At 43.3% G+C, this 23,644-nt stretch overlaps 1 long non-coding RNA gene across 2 annotated transcripts in view; it reads left to right on the forward strand.

The window, feature by feature from the left end:
• Window positions 1–1,556: 1,556 nt before the first annotated feature.
• The window catches only part of LOC136287663 (uncharacterized), a 139,240-nt gene continuing 117,152 nt past the window's right edge, over window positions 1,557–23,644 (forward strand). For both annotated transcript variants that reach the window (XR_010720242.1, XR_010720243.1), the window contains exon 1: window positions 1,557–1,716. This is a non-coding gene — a long non-coding RNA (uncharacterized lncRNA). The remainder of the gene's footprint in view (window positions 1,717–23,644) is intronic.

The raw sequence follows: 23,644 nt of genomic DNA on the forward strand, positions 1-23,644 counted from the left end.
GCTGCAAGGGTCCCTTGCACTCTACATTCATTAATCACTGAACTCTGCATTGTGCTGTATTTCTTGAGTGGAAATGGCTGCTGCTGCAGTGCCTGGTGTGGACAGCAATCCTATGGGTGCATGTCAGGCAGGCGTGTGAGGCCAGAGGTCCTCAGGGAGACTGAGAAATGTCCAGCAGAATCCGCTGATTCTGGCATGGGAGAATGAAAATATATAGACATATAGGCATGAAAACAATATGATTCTCAGGTCAAATAGAAATTTCTCCTCACAGAGCAACATTCATCTGGGCAGATTCCCTTGCCCGTCTGTCTTACATTTGCTGGATATGAGAGCAGTGCCCCATCTCCATCACTTCCATGTGTTTCAGTATAAGGAACAGGACTGATGGGAAATACATGTAAAGAAAGGAGGCTGGAGAAATTTGGAAAAAAGCAGTTTCTGACAGATGAATGGTGGTAAAATGTTTCTGAGGATTGCTAAAAAATTCTGTACAACCCAGTTGTACAGTTTTGGTAGGACCTCTTTGTCCAGCTGTTCTGTAGCTTTTAACCTCTGTATCCTAATCCATGTGTGACGGTATCCATTCTGGTGTGTGCAAGAAAGCACAGCATGGCTTTTATGACTGCCTTGTGCCACCTACTCTGTGTCAGTGTGGACACACCTAGAGCAGCACAGAAAATATATGAAAATCATAGAACCCTAGAATTGTAGAATGTTTGGGTTGGAAGGGACCTTGAAGATCATCTAGTTCCAAACCCCCTACCACAGGCAGGGGACACTTCCATCTAGACCAGGTTGTTCATAGCCCCATCCAATATGACCTTGAATGATGCCAGGGGTGGTGCATCCACAACTTTGCTGTGCAACCTGTTCCAGTGCCTCACCACCCTCACTGTAAATATCTTTTCCCCAAATATCTAATCTAAACCTACTCTCTTTCAATTTGAACCCATTCCCCTTGTCCTGTCAGTTTATGCTCTCTCTTGTAAATTGTCATGTCCCACCTTAAGTTCCCTTATGGGACTGGAAAGTTGCAATTAGGTTACTCTGAAGCCTTCTCTGCTCTAGGCTGAACAATCCCAATTCTCTCAGCCTTTCCTCATAGGGAGAGTGCTCTGTCCTCTGATCTGAACTTGGTGGCCCTCCTCTGGACTCATCTAACAGGTCATCGTCCTTCCTGTGTTGCGGACAAGAAGTGGTTTGTTTGCTTTTGATGGCACTTTGCCACTGGTGCCCAGACAGAGGATGGGGGTTTAATCTCTGGTTTGTAGTGTCATTTCTAGCCCATGCTATCTCTGCAGTTCTTCTGGAAAGAAGAGGTAAAAGGACTTCAAGATTTGCCAGCATTACGTAGAAATCTGGCATCCTCTGTCATTTCTCAGCTTCTGAAGTGTCGTTTTTTCCCCACTGTTTTTTTCCAGGGAATCTATTCAACAGCACAAACCCTGCCCACCTGTGATCCTCTAGGGAAGGCCTGTTAAAGAGTTGAGCCCAGTGCTACAACCTGCAGGTGTTGATGATTTATTAATCACCTCAGGCCAGTTACTTTAGGAGGGATAACTGAAGGGATTAGCAAGATGGGGACAAGGAAAATGAGACAGCAGGCAAGATAAAATAGTGAGAGGTAGCAGTGTTAAAGATGTGGTAAAAAGAGTTGGAGTTATCAGCATTTTTTCACCAGTCTGTTCACACTACAGAAGACTTCTTCTCACTGTAAGTTGCATGTTGTTCCATGGCTGCATGTGTATTCAAGGCTTATGCATATACTAATGTAGTTACTATTATTTTTACACAAACATGTTAAAAACCAATTTTTGTAGTCTTATAAATGTCTCATTAGTTGTATTAATCCCAGAGCTGAAACTGCTGTAGTTACTGTTTATTGATCAGCTAAATAACAGTTATCTCCAGCAAAGTTTACTGATTTTTTTTTTCATGCATAACTGCTAATAAAATTTGATAACATTTTACTTGTAGGGAGATTTTAGGTTGACATTGAAAGATATGCTAAGAGTTAGCCAATTATATTACACAACTTTCCACTACAAATTCTAATTCTGCTTAAACAGAAGGGTGCACTCTGAACCTAGTTTTCCTCACAGTGTTCATTTTGAATAAAAAGTAACTGTTTTTTGTCTTTTCCTGATAAATGCTTCTATTGATTTTTCTCCTGCCTAAGCTCCTGCTTTCAGGAAACCACTTGTTTAAATCAATCCCTATTCTGAAAAACATGTGAAAACAGGCTTAGTTGCAGGTCCTCTGTAGGCCTGATGGGGGTTCTCTCTGCACCATGAGAATGTTTCTGTTGTGAGGCTGTTTGGGTTAGGTCCATTAGTTGTGGTCCCCCTCACCCTTCATCCACCAACCTCCTTGATCTCAAATGGTGGTAAAATATTCCCTCCAGACAAATGACTGTTCTAAGGTGGATGAGCCCCAAACTCCCTCAGGATATTGTTGCACAGACTGCCCCTTGAACGCTTGAGACTGCCTTTTCTCCTTCTCACCTTTGCTCTGGGCTCCTTGGTCCTTGGGGGCTGCAGCTGTTCTGACAGGTTCAGGATGGAAGTGATCACTGCATGTTACCTGAAATATAATCATCCAGATCCCTAATTAGGAAGAGTCCCAATGCTCAGTGCCTTAAAACATGTGTATATACCCTTAGAATCTGGGATTGGCCTGTCCTGTTTTCAATAATGTGACCAGCTGAGAAATGCAGATGTAGAGTTTTAACCGTGCTCACTTTGAGAAAGCATGTGTGTAGTTAGGATACTGATTCAGGCACCAGTTGATTGAGAGCCACTCTGCCCGTGCTGAGAACTTCTCTTGCCTGGTAAACCGGGAGATATTTAATAAAATAACATATATTTTAGTGCAAACATCTTTCATATGAAGCATTGCAGAATGTTGAAGAGGGTGAATGGACAGTAAAAAAACCCAGTTCCACAGACTGAGGCACATCCACAACCGCTGAGTGCTTGGCACAGCAGCTATGGGCTTCTTCTTGGACCTTTAGGTGAAACTAAAATGTTACTAAAAAGAAAGAAAGAGTTAATTCTCTCTTCCTTCCTCAAATGGATTATTCAAAAACATTTTCTTCCAGTCTGCTGTACAAAATGCCTCACCTCCTGTGAGGTTTTTCATGCTTACATGCATAACCACAGTAGAAAGCAAAAATGTATGCCATACATTTACAGTCATCCCTGCATTAGCTACTTATCAAATAAGTTTGACTTATACTTATCTTTTTACTGAAGACCTTGCATACCTTTTGTCCTGGGTTGAAGTATATTCTATCACCATCTTCATGAACTGTTGAAACCAGGTGAGGCAGTGCTCCCTGCCTCCTCCACTCTGGCTTATCTTCTGTTAATGGGCCATCAGCACCTTTGCTACACAGCTCACAGATAACCCCCTCCTGGACTACCTCCTGTTAATGGGCCCATCAGGCCTTATCACATGACTCACCATCCCATTGTGGGATGCTCCGCCCAGAGAGAGAAACCAAGCATTCCAGCCTGGATATAAGCTGAGACTCTGAACACCAGAGGGGCGCTTACCCACTGGATTCCCAGAGGACCCGAGCTACCAGACCTTTCTACAGGATCACTGCTTCAGGAAGACCACCTCATCTGGACTGCTTCCATCACTACGCTCAGGTTGTATTCTGACTCTGTCAGTGGTCTTTTGTATTATTGCATCGATTTTATTTTACTTTCTTTCCTTTTTTTCTTTTTTCCTATTAAATTGTATCTCTGACTTGGAGCCTCTCATTTGTTTTGCCTTCAAACTACTACAATTTTGGCGCCCAACGTGGGGCACAAGGCACTGAGAAAAGTCAGAATTACAATTTTGTATTGAAGAAGACACCTGTTCGCTATGATGCTCAACATGCTTACATGTGTCTTATATCTATCTCTCTATATTTTTCCACAACTGGGGTACTATCTGCCAGTCTTAATGCTCCTGCGTAGACCAGGGTATGGTACTAAAATTGCTTTAGTAGTCTATTATGTCCATTGCTTGATAAACTCTGAGGCAATGAACATTATTCAGAATATACACCCACTTTTGTTTTCTTGTTCTGGTCTAGGATGCTACATCTGGGGCCTCAACAATCTCACCCAGCCCCTGTGGGGAGGGGTGAAGAATGATTTTTTCCAGCTTTTCAGGCATGACACAGCAGTTTTTGAAAATATGGAATACCCTCTGGATGCCAAGGACAGCATGATGTTGTTGTTAGTCCTGCTTTGTCTTCTCTGCACGGCCCGCACCATGCTTAGAATCAAAACACTACATGGTGTGATACAGCGTGTTCTGAAGGAAGAGGAAGAGGGAAAAAGAAGCAGAGCAACGATATCAGTGTCTACACAGAGTGTCACAGAGGTGAAAGGAACCAAAGGCAAGGCAACAGTGTCCTCATCTACACAGACCGTCACAGAGGAGAAAGAAGCCAAAAGTGAGGCAACAGTGTCCACATCTACGCAGACTGTCACAGAGGAGAAAGGGACTAAGGGTGCCATCAGCATCTCCACACAAACCATCACTGAACCGGAACAGCCTAAACCAGTAGCAGTTGCCCCCGTTCAGAAGAAGAAATCAAGGACCAAATCAGTCCGCATAGTGACTGATGAGGGTGCGGCAGGACCTTCACAATCAGCAGAAGAGACAGAGCCAGAAATCATCACTCGCTCTCTATCTCTGGGTGAGCTGCGTGACCTGCGAAGGGAATTCACCCGCCAGACCAACGAGTCCATCCTGACCTGGCTGCTCCGCATCTGGGACGCTGCAGCCAATGACACCATTCTGGATGGAAGTGAGGCCAGGCAACTGGGATCATTGTCCCGGGATGTGGTCATTGACCAGGGGATTGGGAAAAGCCAAGAACCTCTCAGCCTCTGGCAGCGACTGCTAACAAGTGTGAAGGATAGATACCTTTGTAAAGAAGACCTCCAAGTGCACCAAGGAAAATGGAACACAATAGAACAAGGTATCCGATGCCTGAGGGAATTGGCTGTGTTGGAAATCCTTTTTTCAGAAGATGAGAGATTTCCTAAAAACCCAGATGGTGTCCAGTGCACATCACGGATGTGGTTGAGATTTGCACGGCTTGGACCCGAGATGTACTCACGTTACCTGGCAACACTGCAATGGAGGGAAGGTGAGGACAGGGTAGGTGTCTTGGCTAATAAACTAAGAATTTACGAGGACACTGTCACTGCCCCAGTTCGTACCCATGTCTCATCTGTGGAGACAAGACTGGCTGAGCAAGTCCGGAACTTGATTGAAGAAGGCCATCAGAAACTGAAAAAAGAACTTAAGGAAGAAATTTACCATATCCAGCCAGAGCCAATGAGAGTCTCTGCCATTAGGAGCAGGCGCTCCCCAGCCAGGGAGAGAGGATACACACCCCGAGGTAACCTCTGGTCTTTTCTTCGGGAGCATGGAGAAGACATGAGGAAGTGGGATGGAAAACCCACCTCCTCCTTAGCAGCCCGGGTACGTGAACTGAAAAGAGAAACACCTACCACAAAGAGCCCATCTAGAATCAATGTTGCTCCGGTCTCTCGTGCACAGAACTCCAGACGGTACAGGAATGACGATATGACTGATCCTCTTGAAGGAACCTCAGAAACATATTTACAAGAAGAGAGCAATGTATGCCATGACCAGGAATAGGGGGGCCCTGCCTCTAGCCAGGTAGAGGAAAGGGACAATCGGATCTACTGGACTGTGTGGATCCGATGGCCTGGAACATCTGACCCACAAAGATATACGGCTCTGGTTGATACCGGTGCTCAGTGTACTCTGATGCCATCAAGGTATGTGGGAGCGGAACCCATTTCCATTTCTGGGGTGACAGGAGGATCCCAGGAGCTGACTGTACTGGAAGCTGAAGTAAGTCTAACTGGGAAAGAATGGCAGAAACACCCCATTGTAACTGGTCCAGAGGCCCCATGCATTTTGGGCATAGACTATCTCAGAAATGGGTATTTCAAAGACCCAAGAGGATACCGCTGGGTTTTTGGCATAGCTGCTCTAGAGACAGAAGGCATCAGACAACTGAGTACCTTGCCTGGACTCTCAGACGACCCCTCTGCTGTGGGACTACTGAAAGTTGAAGAACAACAGGTGCCGATCGCCCGAGCAACAGTGCACCGTCGGCAATATCGCACCGACAGAGACTCTGTGGTCCCCATCCATAAGATGATTCGTGAGCTGGAAAGCCAAGGGGTGGTAAGCAAGGCTCGTTCACCCTTTAATAGCCCTATATGGCCCGTGCGTAAGTCCAGCGGAGAATGGAGACTGACAGTGGATTACCGTGGCCTGAATGAAGTCACACCACCACTGAGCGCTGCCGTACCAGACATGTTGGAGCTTCAGTATGAGCTGGAATCCAAGGCAGCAAAATGGTATGCGACCATTGATATTGCAAATGCCTTTTTCTCCATTCCTCTGGCAGCAGAATGCAGGCCTCAGTTTGCCTTCACCTGGAGGGGCGTGCAGTACACCTGGAACCGACTGCCCCAGGGGTGGAAGCACAGTCCCACCATTTGCCATGGACTGATCCAGGCTGCACTGGAAAAGGGTGAGGCTCCAGAACACCTGCAATACATTGACGACATTATCGTGTGGGGAAACACTGCAACAGAAGTCTTTGAGAAGGGAGAGAAGATCATTCAGATTCTCCTGAAGGCCGGCTTCGCCATCAAGAGGAGCAAAGTCAAGGGACCTGCTCGAGAGATCCAGTTTCTGGGAGTGAAGTGGCAAGATGGACGGCGTCAGATTCCCACTGAAGTCATCAATAAGATCACTGCAATGTCTCCACCGACCAACAAGAAGGAAACACAAGCTTTCCTAGGTGCCATAGGCTTCTGGAGAATGCACATTCCCGAGTATAGCCAAATCGTGAGCCCTCTCTACCTGGTTACCCGCAAGAAGAACGATTTCCACTGGGGCCCAGAACAGCAGCAAGCTTTCGCCCAGATCAAGCAGGAAATCGCTCATGCGGTAGCCCTTGGCCCAGTCAGGACGGGATCAGAGGTGAAGAATGTGCTTTACTCTGCAGCCGGGAGCCACGGTCTGTCATGGAGCCTTTGGCAGAAGGTGCCGGGTGAGACTCGGGGACGACCACTGGGATTCTGGAGCCGAAGCTACAGAGGATCCGAAGCCAACTACACTCCCACAGAGAAGGAAATCTTAGCCGCCTATGAAGGAGTCCAAGCTGCCTCAGAGGTGATTGGTACTGAAGCACAGCTGCTTCTGGCACCTCGACTACCGGTGCTGGGGTGGATGTTCAAGGGAAAGGTTCCTACCACACATCACGCCACCGACACCACGTGGAGCAAATGGATCGCCCTGATCACGCAGCGCGCCCGTATTGGAAACCTGAATCGCCCTGGGATTCTGGAAATTATAACAAACTGGCCTGAAGGTGAGACCTTTGGATTATCCTCTGAAGAAGAGGAGGAGCAAGTGACACGGGCCGAGGAAGCCCCACCATATAACGAGCTACCAGAGAGTGAGAGACGATATGCCCTTTTCACCGACGGTTCCTGCCGAATTGTAGGTGCTAACCGGAAATGGAAAGCTGCTGTATGGAGCCCCACACGACGAGTTGCACAAGCTACCGAGGGAGAAGGTGGATCGAGTCAGGTCGCAGAGCTTAAAGCTGTCCAGCTGGCTTTGGATATTGCTGAACGAGAGAAGTGGCCAAGGCTCTATCTCTACAGTGACTCATGGATGGTAGCTAATGCTCTGTGGGGATGGCTGGACCGCTGGAGAAAGGCCAACTGGCAGCGCAGAGGGAAACCCATCTGGGCTGCTGAGATTTGGCAGGACATTGCCACCCGAGTAGAAAGGCTGACCGTGAAGGTTCGACACGTGGATGCGCACGTACCCAAGAGTCGGGCTAATGAAGAACATCATAACAATGAGCAGGTGGATCGAGCTGCCAAGGTGAAAGTATCTCAGGTTGATCTAGACTGGCAGCACAAAGGAGAATTATTCCTAGCTCGTTGGGCTCATGATGCCTCTGGTCATCAAGGGAGAGATGCAACATATCGATGGGCTCGTGACCGAGGGGTGGACATTACTATGGACAGCATCTCCCAGGCTATCCATGACTGCGAGACCTGTGCTGCGATCAAACAGGCCAAGCGAGTGAAGCCTCTGTGGTATGGCGGACGATGGTCAAAGTATAGGTATGGGGAAGCCTGGCAAATTGACTACATCACCCTTCCCCAAACCCGCCAAGGCAAGCGCTACGTGCTCACCATGGTGGAAGCAACCACTGGATGGCTGGAGACCTACCCTGTGCCTCATGCTACTGCCCGGAACACCATCTTGGGCCTGGAAAAGCAGGTCCTGTGGAGACATGGCACCCCTGAGAGAATTGAGTCAGACAACGGGACTCATTTCAAGAATGGCCTCATAAGCACTTGGGCCACAGAACACGGAATCGAATGGATATACCATATCCCATACCATGCACCAGCTGCTGGGAAGGTGGAACGCTGCAATGGACTGCTTAAAACTACCCTTAAGGCACTTGGTGGAGGGACCTTCAAAAATTGGGAACAGAACTTAGCGAAGGCCACCTGGATGGTCAATACCCGAGGGTCCATCAATCGAGCTGGTCCTGCCCAGTCTGAATCCTTGCATACAGTGGATGGAGATAGGGTCCCTGTGGTACACATGAGAGGTATGTTAGGAAAGACTGTTTGGATTAATCCCACCTCGGGCAAGGGCAAACCCATCCGTGGGGTTGTCTTTGCACAAGGACCTGGTTACACTTGGTGGGTGATGCAAAAGGATGGGGACACCCACTGTGTACCACAAGGAGACCTTATTTTAAGTGAGAACTGTGTGTAGGATTTCATTATATATATATATGTGTGTGTGTGTAGTTTAAGGAAGGTATTGATTTGGGATGATGTAGATGGTAATAGAATAAGGGGTGGATAATGTCCTGGGTTGAAGTATATTCTATCACCATCTTCATGAACTGTTGAAACCAGGTGAGGCAGTGCTCCCTGCCTCCTCCACTCTGGCTTATCTTCTGTTAATGGGCCATCAGCACCTTTGCTACACAGCTCACAGATAACCCCCTCCTGGACTACCTCCTGTTAATGGGCCCATCAGGCCTTATCACATGACTCACCATCCCATTGTGGGATGCTCCGCCCAGAGAGAGAAACCAAGCATTCCAGCCTGGATATAAGCTGAGACTCTGAACACCAGAGGGGCGCTTACCCACTGGATTCCCAGAGGACCCGAGCTACCAGACCTTTCTACAGGATCACTGCTTCAGGAAGACCACCTCATCTGGACTGCTTCCATCACTACGCTCAGGTTGTATTCTGACTCTGTCAGTGGTCTTTTGTATTATTGCATCGATTTTATTTTACTTTCTTTCCTTTTTTTCTTTTTTCCTATTAAATTGTATCTCTGACTTGGAGCCTCTCATTTGTTTTGCCTTCAAACTACTACACCTTTTTAAAAGTACTTTAATTTTTTTCTGTTCCTTGTAATCTAATAATGTATGAGACTTAATGTTTATGGTGACAAAAACTTCTATTTCTGTGGTTTATCTTCAGAAGATATTTTTTGCTGTCTTTCAGAAATATGGGAATTGGCCCTACATGGTTACACCTGGCATCAGGTTACTCTAGGTTTTGGGGAATTTGCAAGACTCATGGGAGAGCATTGATCCTAATAAAAGTTTCAGTCTTACCCCTAACACTTTACTGAGCTAAAGATCAGATGTATGGTACTGAAAAAATTCTGATATAATTATATCAACTATAGAAATAAATATAATGCTAATTATTCTTCCTTGAGTCAACTATGGGTGCTTCTTCCCTTCAGATTGCTTAAGCAATTGCTTTGTAAGTTTGTAAAAGTAGTTGCTATTCCTGTGACTTAAAGGATCAGCTGTTTCTTGGGGTTCAAGTGCAGTTTTGATGTAGCTTTCAGGTGTACTGCCAAATGTCAAAACCTTGTTTTGTCACAGGCATGGAGTGAGGTACGTTTTTTTTTGAACAAGATAAAGATCCTAAGAGCAGTTGATTTTCTTGAAAAATATAAAAGGTTTGCTGACCTTTTGAAATTAAGTGTAACTGAACTCCAGTGTTTATTGATCTGCACAAACAAACCTCCAAAATGCCACAAATTGCTTTGTGAAGTACTCCTACCTACTGGCATGAGGTGAAGTATTGAGCACTAGAAAGTGTTTCGATTATGTATTTAAAAATGGGAAACGTGTGAATATACATTTATATGGATTATGTGGGTAATGATGAACTCTCAGAGTGCTAATGCCAGGCTGCAAACTTCATTTTAACTGCAGGGTCAGTCCTTGCCTTCCTCTTTTCTGTTTATCTCTAGTGTGGACTGTGATTTGAAGACACTAAAGAGATGCCAGTAGGAGGCTGTTAAATTCAGGGATGTTTCCCTGTGTGTACAATGCTGAGCAGGATGAAGTAGGGGGTGTGTCTTCTATATCAGTGCATTATATGACTGAGCTCTCAGAGATGTCTGACTCAAAGAAAATGTGTAGCACCTCTATTTATGGTACAGTGAAAAGGTGAAGGAGGTTGAATTTGGGTTATTTTTCTTCTTAAATGGTAGTCAAGGTTTTGGGATTTGTATTAAAGTCCAATATTTCTAGGCAGTTCACAATGACCTATAAAAGGAGTGTTTTAGGTTTTTTAAAGTCACCCTGAGATGAAGAGCTGCAGAACCCACAGTGGGCCCTTGTAAAGTTGTTGGCCTTGTGACTTTGTTAAGGTGTGTTCCTGATCTGAGTAGTTGGCAGCACCTTCTTCTATATGTTTTCTTGAGCATATCTTGAGGATAAATTTACTTTCTGGCAACCTTCTGTGGACAAACCACCTTATTGGATGCTGTCAGAGGTCTTAAAACCAGTGACTGCCCTTCTCAGTTGTGCTTGCGTCTGTGCCCCGTGACTTCTCCAAACAGGAGTGGCTTATGGGTCCACAGCAGAGGAAGCAGGCAGTGTGTTTCATGCTAACACAAAATATTCTTGGGTAGCACTGAAGAGTTACACACCCAGGCAGCTTCTGGGCATTTCTCTGCATGGAGTCATTCCCTGCTGTGCTGTGTTTGCAGCACTCCTCAAAGGCTTTGTGTGGTGTGCAAGAGCAGCACATGTACTGAACTGATAGCTGTAACTTATGCCCAGTCAGGTCTTGAAGGAGTTTTCTTTGTGTCAGCACAGTTTTATTGTGACTTTGAAGTTGCCTGTTATGGAATGTGATCACTATCTGAAGTGTTTATGGAAACCTTCAAATGGGTCTGAGCTTCAGTAAAAACATTGTAAGATGTCTTCAACAGAAAAAGCAGTACAGACCTTCTCTCCTTTTCCCTATTTCTTTTCATAGCTACATGATTTTATTTAGAAACCTTTAGTAACACTAGTATTGGAAACACTTTCAGTTGAGATCACACACCAGGTTTTTGGCAATAATTTCCAGCACTGGAACTTCAAGAGGCTGCTGGGATGCAGCTCAGCAGATAGAGGGCCAGTTCCATAGCCCTACACCACATAACCTCAGACAACATCAGGCTTGCACAGAGATCCTAATCAATATATATTGTAAATAAAATCTTATACCTGTGTTGCAGCCATCTTAGAATAGACTATTTCAGTTGCCAGATACCTGCAACAATCATCTAGTCCATCTCAGGGGGCCAGGCATCCCAAGGCTTATCTCCAAATGTGTGTATCTGTAATTGCAGTGGAATACTCTAACCGTATTCTTGCTAGAAAACAAAATATTCATGCATACATGCATATATCTGTATCGTTTTTTTTAAAGTATCTTGAGAACTGTGAAGATTCCCTCTGTGTGGAATCTTTCACACATGAAAATCAGGATTGTACAGACTTGTGTGGTGTTATAGAATAGTCCCCCACCATCTGCTTGATGGAATTGAATTGCAGGATCTTATCTTGTAATTTGGAGAGTGAAAAATCATTAGACACAACTAGACCAGTCTCCTACTCTTATCTTATGAAAAGTTTAAAAATCCATTATTTTCAGATAAATAGGATCACTCCTGTGAGTAATAAGCTGGAAAGGTGAGCTAGAGGCTATACTTCATCTGCACTAATCTCAGTGACTAATGCAGAAGATGATGGATAGTAATGAAAATATCTGCTTTGAGTTGTTTTTAAAATTGAACCAGATAAACAACCCTTCATCTATTTCCAGTCATTACTCTTTTCTAAGAGAAATTTTAGAATTGCGTCATGGCTGCAGCCTTGGACTCTGTGCTGAGAGTCATTTAATAAAAACGGTAAATTGAGCAAATGTGGTATCATTAGCTAAAGTTACTGCAAGTAGAAGAGCTAAGGGCTGCTGCAGACTTGAAATGTGGAATCTTTCTTCAGTGAGAGATTTGTTTTCCTGATAACAGGAAAATTGATATTTTACTATCAATTTGTTTGAATCGATAGTAAAATATGGACAGAAAACTGTCTTTTAATAGTATTGTCTTTCTTGTAGATGTCAAAGCCTGTCCAAAATACTAGGATCCAAGTCTCATTTTAATCAACTGTATTTCTTTGGTTGTTGTAAGTCATACTTGTTTTGTCCTTAGCTTGAAGTCCCTTTTTTAGTGTTGTGGTTGTTTGTTTGTTTGTTTGTTTTTTCCTTTGGTATTTTGCAATGCCTGGTAGCTGTGATGCCTAATTTTCCATGGGGAAGATTTATTAGTAAGTTGAGGAGAGAGAGGTCCTAGGGAAAATAGTAGATGCTCAGAACCAATGTTAGAAGAGTTTGTTTTCTTTTGGAAGTGGAATTTAGGTGGGTTTTTTTTCTTGGTGGTGATTTTTTTTTTTTTGTTTTTTAATTACTGATATGCCAGCACTTGTTCCATGGTTGATAAAATCAGTGGATACTTAGCTGACCAGTGCAAGCAGGCTTTATCCTTTTAGATTAGCATGGAGGAACCATAAATACCATTTATTTGATTTTGACATGAGGTTTTTTTCTTGGACAGTCAAGCAATCCAATGAAAAGCAAAGAAATGCCTGTTGAGATACGAGTGGTCCTGCCCTTTGAGCACTTTTTGGTACATGTGTGGGTAACCTTTCTCCACAGATCCATTTGATCAGAAGAGCTATCAGGATAACCTTTTCTTCCACAAATCTGTCTGCTCAGAACTATCAGCATAACCTTTTCTTCCTTGCAGAGAGTGAGTTTGATGTCTGTTTAACTCAGGAAGACCTGCTTTTCCCAGCACCAATAGTGTTATCCAGGAAGGCTTTTTAAAGTGCATCATTCCAATGCAGCAGCCAGAGCTCAGAGTGAGGGGATGAGCTGCAAGAATGGGATTCAGATGACATGAATCATCTGAAAACGAAATTCTGATTCTCCTATGTGACCTTAAGCAAATTGTTTCTTCTTTTACACTTTAATTTTCTCTGAGCCGCAGGCAGATTGTTTCTTGTTCAGAGGCACTTAGCACCACAGGTCCAGCTTTACTTGTGCTTTCATCCTTTATGCAAAGCCTCTACATGGGCCTTGGGAAGCTCATATAGCACACTGGGTGAGCTAACCTGCAGCTCCTGAGCTGTTTCTGGCAAGTCAGGGTAGCTCTATCTGGTTAAACATTGCATGCCTGCAGAGTTCAGGTTTGATCCAAACCCCTATGGGTCTCTTTTCACTAATTCCACTGAGCTTTGGAGCAGAAATTTAATGCTTCATGGGATATTTTCAGCGTGGGAAGCATACGCTCATTCCTGGTGTTTCAGTACAGTTTTAAGCTCCTGACTAATTCCTATTTACAGGTTTTGCATTCTAATGATTTATAAATTTGTAAAATTAAAGTAGAATTATTTAGGTTTCCTGGGGAATGCAGTTCTAGGCACACCTGGTCTAATTAGAGGTTTAATTTCTCTCCTGAGTGAAAGTCTAAATCCTTTTAACTCTCCAGAGAGGCAGAGACTAAAATGATTGTGAAGTATTGAGCAGAGCCAATTACAGAAAGAAAAGGGTGTTGTTGGATGGCCATAAAACCTGCAAAGCACAGCAACAGATACAGAATAAGATGGCTCACAAGTTTTTTGTCAATCTATCTCCATAGTAGGCTTGTTAGTGGAAGAGAAGCAATTTTGAGGCAAGCCTCTTTGCAGATGTGGCTGTAGATTGATACCTTTTCTTGTGAAGGGTTTTCTTTTCCGGGTGCTGCAGGGTCGTCCCACTTTCATCTCTCTCTCTGTGCTCCTTCTGAAACTTCTGTCTGTGGTTGCTGTATTAGTGGTCTCGCAGAGTTTAGGAAACTCCCTTGCAGCTCAAGGCTCATTGCGTGGAAATATGGTAGGAAGAAGACCAAGTGCAAGTTGGAATTTATATGCTTGACATTTGATTTAAGATAAATTCAGGTCCTTGATTCTTAAATTATGACCCAAAGAGTTTTGTTTAGATAGTGTTTAGACCCTAGAGGTTTCTAATTTATGCAGGGGCATCTTCAAGTGAGTGAAGTCCCCCAAGTGTCTTCACTCTGCACATGTTAGGGATTATCATTTTCTTGGCAAGTGAAGCACCTCAGGGATTAAGTGATGGTTGAACTCTGCAGGCACAGGAATGAAAGTCCTCTCCTGCCTCTGGCCTGTGGGCTGCTTGATTCTGCAAGTGCTCATGGAGTTGGTCTACTGTAGGAGATACCCTACAAAATAGAGTTTTGTATGACTGACTTATTTTTAATTACATTTAGAGAAGGGGTCATTTTGGGGTAGTGTGATATGTAAGCTTTAAAGATCTGTCTGGATTGTCTGTGTTTGTGGTTTAGTGGTTAAGATATGTAGCTGGAAGGAGGCAGGCTTCAGTTCTGGTCTTTATTTTCTGTTTGCGTTTTAATGAGTGTTAAATACAAAAAATGCACTTGGTTTGTCTGAAAAATCAGCTTGAAGGAAAGAATCCACCCAGCTGTAAGAATAAATAGGGGAGTAAATAATGATTAAAATGCAATTGAAAAACAGTTCTACTAAGTTCTGTGCTCAGGAGCAGAAAGCTGTAAGAAACATTGTAGTGAATCTTTGTTGTATATTTGAATTAGGCCCTCAGCCAATAGCACTTACTAGTTTTCTGAATCTTTTCCTCACAACATCAAAGTTGAACTAAAAATGCTATCAACAGAACAGTATTTAAACAGAGAAGCATGAAAATGTTGAAGGGAGGATAATTCATTAGGTTTGTTCTAAATAAACGTCTTTCCCCATCTCAAGAAAGTGGACAATCATCAGCTCATGGTCTATCTTTGGATAAATTTTTTCATGGCATATAGATTCTTAAAATGGAGAGAAAAACAGATAAATATCTGCAGCTGTCTTCTTCAGAGTACTTGGCTTTTGTGGGCAGTGTGCATTTTCTCTGGTGATAATTACAGATTTCTTCAGTACATCTTTGTTAAAAAGGCAGGTGGATGATGCTATTTTTTTGGCACAGGTTATTTTGCTCTTGATTTGTATTGATTTGTTTCTTAAGAATGCTTGTGTTCTCACTTTAAGTGCTCAAATTGTGAGATGGGAGGATGGTGAATTAGGAGCCTCATAGAGGGACATATATGCGCACACAGCTGGCCCAATAAATGGATTTTCTGCCGAGTGTTTACAAAAAACTCACTAGTTATTCATGACATTTTGGTGTGGGGCTTCCTCAAAAGGATGAAAAGTTAGACCTTGTCACCTAACATACACAGGAAAGTGCTAAATGTGACAGTAATTACCCTGTCAAATAGTCAAGAAGAACAAGACATCAGGTGAACAGCTTTTCATTGTTTTATCTATATCATTGTACTATTGTGAACACTTAATGACTTTTGTCTTGAATAATTTTATTTTGATGATTTGGACTTGCAACTAATTTGTTTCTTTTGAGAATTTGACCTTTCTAATTCCGACTCCTTCCAGCATATTTTGAACCATGTCTTAAGAATGAAAGTAAAACCTTGTTGCTTTATTTCACTTCATTTTTTAAATTACTTTCATTTTTTCCCCTCAATTTTTATTATTATTAATATAATTGAAAGAAACTGCAATGGTGCCAGCAACCCAGGGTTTGGCATTGGGCAATGCCTGGGGACAGTAAGTCGGTGATTCTTTTTGTTTTCTCCCTCTGAAGCTATAGTTTTAGATTAACAGCAGATCTTTTGAGTGGCCTGTCTTGAGTCTCTCAAACACCATTGATCTTTCCCATTGACCACCACCTGAGCCAGACATAGGAAGAACTGAGGGTAAGAATCATTGTGAGAATCTACCTTTTAAAGTATCCTGTGATGCTGGTACAGAGCCAGTATGCACAAATGTTGCCTCTCAGGCTGCCTGCTGCTGACACTGCCAGATATTTCAAAGCTCTCCATGTTGAATGGATTTGGGTGTGCTTTCATCCTTAAAGGTTTTTACTGGATTGTATTTCTTCACTTGGTGTTTGTTTTTGTTGTTACCCACTGCTCTCCTCTATCCCCCTTTTAAATGTCTTGGGTATCTGTGTCATTCCTGTTGTGGGAAAAGTGCTCCCTAGCCAAGGTTAATTATAGTGAATGATTATCTGCTGAGATTTCAAATCTGAATATGGAATGAGCATTGGTGCAAGTTTTCTCTTTTCCAGTAATCTTCACTGTTGACTTCTGGGCAATTTATTCTATTATCCCCCTCTTTATAGATCACCGTTAACTTAGAGCCTTGAGTAGGGTGAACAAAATCTGTTTTGGTCAACGGATTAGGAGGCAACATTTAGTTTGTATATATTTACCCTGAAGAGATATCTATATCTCTATATATGTATATATATACACACACACACATATGTGTGCAGTGAATATATATGGGAACTAACTTTTTTGGGGACAAAGTTTTTGCAGAGTTTGTTGCAATAGGAGAAGGGGTAATGGTTTTAAACTAAAAGAAGGTCGATTTGGATTAAAGGGATTTTTTTTTTTAATGATGAGTAGGGTGGTGAAATACTTGAACAGGTTGTCCAGAGAGGTAACAAATGCCTCATCTATGCCTGGAAAAATTCAAGGTCAAGTTACACGGGGTTCTGAGCAATCTGATCTACTTGAAGACACTTTTGCTCATTGCAGGGGCATTGGACCTAATGGCCTTTAATGGTCTTTCCAACCCAAACTATTCTCTAATTTTGTGATATATATAGGAAAGATGGCTCTAGGACAGTGTTACAAATCAGTTTGACTGACTTTTCGCGGCCAGGACCGAGTGTCTGGTATGAGATTCCCTGGTGATTGAGGAAAAGGCCAGGCGGTTTAAGCACAGCCGGGTGGGATGTCTCGTGTTTAACATCGGGAGACGATCACTAGATGGCAACGTTACACAGCCGAAGGGCTGTCCCGTCTTCCTGCAGCAAGCTTTTTATTTATTTCTTATAATCACTAGATGAAACGATCTTTTTCGTTCAGATTATATAGCCCAGGCAGAGAGTCTCATGAGCCTGTAGGATGAAGAAATAAGTTATCATTGCAGATTACACAGCCATCTCAGAAAAATAAATAACTATGGAGCTCTTGTTAATCCTTCCCAGGTTGTCTAAGTACATATGCTGCTATATGTACTGTTCCTTAGAGTAGTGGCTTGAGTTTTGGATAAAGATCCTTAAAGCACAAAAGCCCAAACTAAAGGATTGTTACTGCCTTGTTTCTTAATGAAAATATGCTTTTGAAGTTGTAATGATCTCTGACAATGCCAAGCTCAGGCTGAGATATTGACCTTTTGCACAGCTGCAGTTTTGCCCTTTCTGTGGTTGATGGGTGATTTTGCACATGACTGTTTTAGAGCCAAAGTGTGGTCTAGGTTCTGTACAGGTAAACAGATAAAGCATGAGCAGCATGTACCTCGGGCTGATACTCAAACTCTGATACACTGCATGTGCCAAAATAAATAAATGTTGTCTTACAGCACAGCTCTTGTCCTGAGAGCAGGCAGAGCAAATGGTTTGTTCAGAGCTGTGAGGTGGAGAGCTGAGAGGACAGGCATGCACTGACATCTCTTTGTTGGGAAGTTCAGGGTGCTTTTGGTCAGAGGTACTGGTGCACATCATAGGTTGTACAAAAAGGGCCAAAAGTCTCTCCCCAAAATTTCTTCAGCTCCTACCAAAGCAGTTTCCAGACGTGAAGATACAGAATATCTTTGGAGTGCGCAGATATACTATTAGAGAGGTGGAGTTCAGAAATCATTAGTGAAGTCAGGAAATACTATTTCTTATTTAAAACAGATCAAAATGATATTCATCGCTTGGTGGGTTAAAAAATATATATTTCTTTAAATACAATATGAACATTGAAGGTTAACCAGAATGACAAACTTCACCTATGGCAGAAGAGAAAAAAAATTTCTGCTGATACAGTAGCAGATGAATATTATAAAATAAAAGCTTTCTTGAGGACAGATACTCCAGATTCACTATTTCACACAGGAAATACTTTTGCACATTGGACATTGCAGACCTGGAGAAAGACTCCATGTATATGTCAGCCTGTTTGTACCCATAACATCCTAGCAGCAAAAGTAAGCATAGGGTGTTTCTGTTAAGGTATTCCCACTGAAGCCAGAGAAGAATTAGTGCTCTGGAAAAGTTAATCTCTGATCCTGAAATACCTCTATATCTTATCTCTCTTTCCTTCTTTCTCTCTCTCTCATCTATATCTGATAGTTCTGGTCACACTATGTTCAAGGAAAATAAACTTTGAGTAGGATAGGTGTTAGCAGAGTTCCAGCTCTATTCAGCCATAAAGTACAAGAAGAGACTTCAACAACTTTTTGTATTTGACTAGCAAAATGAAGGTTGACAAGCTGTTTAGGGGTGACAGTACAAGGGGAGAAGTGGAGGGAAAAGCTAAAGAACCATGGTAGCAAAAGAGCAAGTGGTTGAACATTAGGTATCCATTCTAGATGGAAAATATACCTTGCCGTCAGAACAGGAATGTCTGATGTAGGCAAGATAAACCCAACTGATGCTTTTCTTGAATGAATCATGTGGCTTGGTTGACTGTGGGAGGACTCATCTCCTCAGCTCTTTTCATTCCTTGAACACACACACCGCTAAAATGTTTGATGCCCAGGTGAATTATCATGCAACAGTGGACTATACTATGGCTCTAAGCCACCTGCGTCAGGAAGGGCTGTGTGCAGAATAGCTCAAGGATGTGCTTGAGACACCCACTGTTTTCAGGACTACTGTGGCAATATTTACTTGTTGCAGTAGTCTGAGTCTTGATATAGGGATTTAAAAGCTGAACTGTTCCTCTGCTGGTATTGGAATGGACTTATTTTTTCCTCTTATCTCTGCCAGGCTGAAGATTCTTTTGTCTGCAGAAGAAGCCTCCTTTTTATTTTTTTGGCATTAAGATGAAAAAGGGTAGATTTAAAATCTTCATTCACTTTTGTTCTGTTTCCTTGCTGCTCCCACAGTCTGGGACAGATAGAAACTGCTCTGAAATGTATAGGAGGGAATGTGGAGCACCAAGATGTTATATCTCCCTCAGGTCTTCAGGTGTGTGTTTCTGTGTGTTTTCTCACCTGTACACCTGCAATGATAATGTCTGGTCTTGTCCACTTCACAGTGTAACAGAATCACAGAATTGGTGAGGTTGAAAGGGGTGTGTCAAATGGCTGCTGTGATGTTACCTTTCCAGTGCTCTGATCCTGAACACCACAGCAAGGAGAGATTCCAAGGTGAACAGCCAGCTGCTCCGTCCCTCCTTATCCCATTGGGGTGAAGCGTGGAAAGAGAAGGGGACACATGCTGATATATTCACAATTTTTTTATATAACTACCATAGGCACTGGAAATTCCGGACATGTTGAAACATCAATTGAGCTGCTTTCTTCCTTCGATTCACAGAATATATGCAAAGCATGCAGTTTTGCAAAGACATCCACAAGGAGGAGCCCGGAGCTTGCCAAGGCTGATCTCTCCCTGTCCCATTTTTTGCTGCCACATCCACTGAGGGTAGCCTTGTCTTGAAGCATAATTAGTTCTGAGGCAGAATTTTATCAGCATAGTCTTTGGGGAGTGGTAGCATGTAAACGCTTATTAAAATGTTATTTTGGGGTCATAATTCTGTCATGAGCCAAACTTGACAGATGCAGATAGAAGAAGGGGTTATTTCTCCACAGGGATCATTTGTGTTTTCCTTCTGATGATTTACATCAAATGGTGCATTTCCCTTCAGTCTGTGGGATCATACGAGGATAGAGAACATTTCCATATTCAGAGCAAGAAGGCACATAGCCTTTTACACTGGGAAGGATGTAGACAGTATAGATTCTTCTAAGCAAGATTTTCCTTCTGGTAGCCTCAGAAACAAGAGTAATGGGCATTAATTGACAGGGACATATGGTCTGGTTTTGTTTTCTCTTTATCCCTTCCTTCCTGAAAACTGCCACTCAGCTTCTTTTAAGTTAAGGCATCAGAAGGGTAAAAAGAACTGTGTTTTCAGCTCTGCAATCTTCCATGGGCTTGCTGTGTAACTGGATGGATTTCTTAATCTCTGTATCTTGGCTTTCTTTTGGGAGAATCATAGAATGGTTTGGGTTGGAAGGGACCATAATGATTGTCTTGTTCCAGCCCTCCTGCCGTGGGCAGCAACACCTTCTGCTAGACCAGGTTGCTTAAAGCCCCATCCAACCTGGCCATGAACATTTCCAGGGATGGGGCATTCACTCCTCTGGGCACCCTCTTCTAATCCCTCACCACCCTCACAGTAAAGAATTTTACCTAATATCTAATCTAAAGCTGCCCTCTTTCACTTTAAAGCAATTCCCCCTTGTTCCATCACTACATGCCCTTTTAAAATTTCCATCACTGGTTTTCTTGTTGGGTCTCTTTAGGAACTGGAAAATGCTGTAAGGTCTTCCCAGAGCCTTCTCTTCTCCAAGGTGAACAGCCCCAACTTTCTCAGCTTGTCTTCATTAGAGGTGTTCCACCCCTCTGATCATCTTCATGGCCTTTGGACTTACTCCAGCAGGTCTGGTCCTTTTTGTGTTTGGGGGCCCCAGCAGTGCAGGTGGGATGTCACCAGAGTGGAGTGGAAGGACAGAATCACTCCTGTGGACCTGCTGCTCACACTGCTTTGGATGCAGCCCAGGATTTCATTTGCTTTCTGGGCTGCAAGTGCACATTGCTGGCTCAAGTCAAGTTTCGTGTCCAACAGCAACCCTGAGTCCTTCTCCTCAGAGCTGCACACCATCCATTCTCCACCCGGCCTGTACTTGTGCTTGGGATTTCCTTGACCCAGGTGCAGGACCTTGCACTTGCTCTTGTGGAACTTCATGAGGTTTTCATGGGTCCACTTCTCAAGCCTGTCAAGGTCTCTCTAGAACTAGCACAGTTCTCCTTGCTTTCTGTTGATGATTCCTTTCTCTGGTAAGGTCTCAGATACTGTCTCACATGAGAGCGTGTGGTTACATAGGGGCTATCTGAGAGAATTTTCCAGGTAGCCTTAACCTTTTTTTTCATTTTTCTAGTTGGGGAGCGATTATGTTTAGATTATAGCCACAAAACTACTAGTGAAGGCAGATCAGTGATGGCTTTGGGGGTCTCTGCCACTGACTGATGGATGCAGCCCCCTTCCTAGTGAAGGGGATATTGTGGCATGCTGTCCTGTTGTCTGGTGCAGTGTGTACTTCCCTGGGCGGTAACACATGGGAAGGTGGCAGGATTACAGACACCTAACTTCATGCCTTGTCTCCAGTTCATCCAGTTCATGTGACATGGTTGGCAAAACTTCCCCAGACTTCAACAGGACTAGGCACAAGCATTAAGAGCATGTTAAATTTTTATTTATTTATTTTTTTTTTTCAGAATGAATTGCATTTGGAATGTGAGTAGGAATTTAAGTGCAACCTTCTAAAATCACCTACCATTACCTTTGCCGGCTGAATGCACAAATACACTTCAAAAGCAGGATACCAACATGTTCTTAAATTCTTACTTTTATCTTGCTGTTGCACATTGCTCAATCAAATGCCCCAAGGCAGTTGACTTCACTTAGAAACCTAATTTTCATCTTTCCTCACAGAATTTTTATTCTGGGACAGCCCCAGTACCCACATTTGGATTTTGCCTATGTGGTTTTTCCACCAGTGTGCCTACCCTGCTAACAGTGGTACTTCTAGTTTAGAGGGACAGCTGAACTAGCTCCAGGAAATCATAACATTCAGAAGACCTGCTGATGCCTGTTGTCATTTCTGGACACAGGTATCTGCCTCTGAAGGAAGGATATGCATCTGTTCTCTGTTAAGTGTGTGCAAACAGCACCTAACACTTTCATTTGTACTAGCTGAAAACTGTTCTGTTCCTCAGTGCTCATTAGCAGTGAGATTGATAACATCATCTGACTGTCCCAGCATGATCTGGGGCTTCAGTGATTGATTAAATGCAGAGGCAAATTTGAGGCATTAAATTAGTTGCAGAAGTGGTTTCTTGCAAGTGGACTGTGGAAAGTGGTACTGGTTGCTATTGCACAGTGAGCCAAAGGGGTCTTGGTCCTTTACCTCTATGGAGGCTTAAATATATTGTGACATTCTGTTTCCTCCATGGCTCTGTAATGAAGAGGGGTTATGTTGTGGTCATGGAAAAGAGCAGCGTGAGGCTACATGTCAAGAGATTTGTGCTGTGGCTTGGCTGTTTCAGGTGGACTCCTTGCTTATGTCAGGGTAAGCATCTTTGCCTCTGCTATCTACAGAATTAAGCTAATGTGCCTCTGCAGCTGCCTGGGGACATCAAGAGGCCCGATGTTAAAAGCTGATAATGACCACCAGCAAGTGAGCCTCTGGAGGGGGATTATACTAAACAGATTATTCAGCTTAGTAGAAAAAAACACATCCCTTTCTGTTCTTCAAGAGAGGTAGGACTTGGGAGCTGGTGGCTCAGGTTTATGGAGACTTTTGAGTGTCTTAAGAAGTGCAGAGCTGGGTTGGAAGGCTCTCCACCTTTGCACACCCAGAAGTGAAGAGTGCTTTGAAGCCCAAGAACGGAGTACAGGCACACCTGTAAGGCTCTGAGAGGAAGAAAGGTGACTGATTTTGGCATGAAAAGTTTACAGAAATGGCTGGCCTGGGATTTCTCTGAGTGAGAGAGTAGCCTACTTTTTGTTTCTCAAATTTAGGGAAAAGGACATTCCTGTTTCCTCTTGGGACAGCCTTGCTAAAGGTTACAAAATTTAATTCTCTCTCAATTTGATTAAGACCTGCTGAAGCAGGTCTCCACTTGCAACCTTTCCCGTCACAAAAGCCATGCTGGTCTTTGTTAAGTGCATCTTGGATCCTTGTTCTGACAGTGCTGTATAAAACTGGAGACTGTTCCTTTGCAGAAACTGAGGGAATGGTTGACATCAATAATTGAAGCATTCAAAATGAACCACCTAAATTAAATGTTGAATTAGTGATGCAGAGATCCCTGTTTAGTAACTAAATGAAACAGAAATTACCCAGAGATTACTGTAGCTCTTTAAGGGTGAATAAAGGACTTGTTGTGGAGTTTTTCACTGGTGTCAGTTTTTGCTGGGGCACTGTTACCTTGTGAGAGCAAGGATCCCCCCATCCTTTTCTGTGGTCCACAACCAGTTGAGCAGTGATGACAACATAGTATTCGTGCTG

The sequence above is a fragment of the Chamaea fasciata genome, unplaced genomic scaffold (assembly GCF_029207755.1).
Source record: "Chamaea fasciata isolate MVZ Bird 193981 ecotype frontalis unplaced genomic scaffold, bChaFas1.0.hap1 SCAF_3, whole genome shotgun sequence".
In the NCBI taxonomy this organism is placed as follows: Eukaryota; Metazoa; Chordata; class Aves; order Passeriformes; family Sylviidae; genus Chamaea; species Chamaea fasciata.